General features: G+C 41.1%; 1 pseudogene; it reads right to left on the reverse strand.

The window, feature by feature from the left end:
- Positions 1-633: 633 nt before the first annotated feature.
- Positions 634-1,703, reverse strand: LOC123935889 (annotated as a pseudogene).
- Positions 1,704-1,904: the final 201 nt, after the last annotated feature.

Genomic DNA, 1,904 nt, shown 5'->3' on the forward strand with positions numbered 1-1,904 from the left:
ATGGATGGACCTAGAACATATTATTTTATGGGAAATAAATCAGAGAGAGAAAGATAAATACCACATGATTTCACTTATATGTGGAATCTAATAAACAAAACAAATGAATGCCCCCAAGGGGAAGGAGGGCATAAATAAAACAGACAAAATTTATAAGAGGAGCAAACTTTAAGGTACAAAATAAATGAATTATGGAGAATAAAAATACTGCATAGAGAATATTGCCGCTAATATTGTAGAAACATTGTGTGGAGACAGTGACTAAATTTGTCACGGTGAACCTTGAGTAGTGTGTAGAAGTGTTGAGTCAGTATATTGTACATTTGAAACTAAAAGAAATTTCTTTTTTTTTGAGGGACTAACACACTTTTAATATATTTTTAAATATTTTTAAGGTTTAAAGAGTGTTAAAAGTTTGTAGTTCCTAGTAGGAAAACATCTGAATTGATACCCTAATGGCAAATCATTGTAGAATGTTTTGGTTGCCTGGGTGGGAGGGTAGGGATTCTCTTCACAGCACCCCAGCTTTCTTCATGAGAAGGTCGGAGGTACACTGGTTTGTATTATTGCGACATCCATTAGGTGACTGAAGTTGCTTTTCCTTCAGCAGAGGCAGTATTTGTCAGAAGGGCATTATGCTTGACCTCCAAATTTGGCTGACAATTTACTGATAAGGTTCATAAACTTTGGGTTGCTCTGCTATTTTGACATATTCACTGGGTTCTGGGCCACATCCTGGAAGGCCACCGTAACTTCTGGATCCTGCATGGCTGCAAGAACCTCTGCATCATAAAGAATTTTATTGAACCCAGACATTCTGCCATTCCAGGCATGCCGCCTGCCATTCCAGGCATTCCTGCAGGAAAATTACCAGGCATTCCCCCAGGAAAGACACCTGGGAAAGAGCCATACTGAGTTCCTGATTGTCCTCTGGGTTCTTCCTCCCTCTGGGCTCTTTCTTTCCATTCTTTTTTGATCTCTCGCCCTTTATGTTTTCATTCATATTTTCTCCGATGTTCAGCAATTTTCTGGACCCTCAGTTGAACTTTCAGCATTGCACTAGCATCTTCATTATAATCCAGTTTACAAGCAAGGGCAAGATCATGTGCTGCTTCTTCCCAGTGGCCCAGAAGTCTGTGTGCTTTCCCTGGCCACTTAAAAGGCTGAGCTGAATCGGGATTGATTTCAGTAGCTGTGTCACAGGCTCAAATGGCAGCAATTGCTTCTGTAATTTGATGAGAAGACTGGCTCTCTTGGCATACAGAATGGCCAACCAAGGATTCAGTTTGATGGCATCTGTGATGAGTCAATGGCATTCCGTAGTCCCACATTGGGCTGTAGTTCAGCATCATTTAGAGCATCAATGACAGCCGCTTTTTAAATCATTTGCCTGATCCATCATTTCCTTAGTTATCTCTACATTTTCTTCTCCCATTTCTGAGGGGCATCAGTATCTGGTTCAATCACACCTTCATTGTCGATTTCGAGGTCACTTTCGTCTTGACGGTTCATCTGTCTTTATGTTTTCACCCACCTTCTTACTGTTTTTTCTGATTTAGTTTATGAGTGGCAGGTGGTATTTTACCCCCTATGCTCTCCATCCACTCCTGCAGGAAGTGCATTTTCTCAGTGTGCAGAACACTTGGATTCTTCTTCTACATTTTCATGAGGGCCCGAGGCTCGTTCCCTTTGCGGGGATCCATGGTCCAGAGGTGGTGGCAGGCAGCAGGCGCTGGTGAGGTTGGGACCTTATTCCACGTGTGGGTACTCGCTCCTAAAACTAAAATAAATTTCATGCCAATTAGAATTCAACAAATACATCTTTGTAGAATGTTGGAGAGAAATATTTTCGTGATCAAAAATTGTGTTTTGGCTGAATATGTAGTATTCTATTGCGTAACAGA

Source organism: Meles meles, chromosome Y (assembly GCF_922984935.1).
Source record: "Meles meles chromosome Y, mMelMel3.1 paternal haplotype, whole genome shotgun sequence".
NCBI classification, from domain to species: Eukaryota; Metazoa; Chordata; class Mammalia; order Carnivora; family Mustelidae; genus Meles; species Meles meles.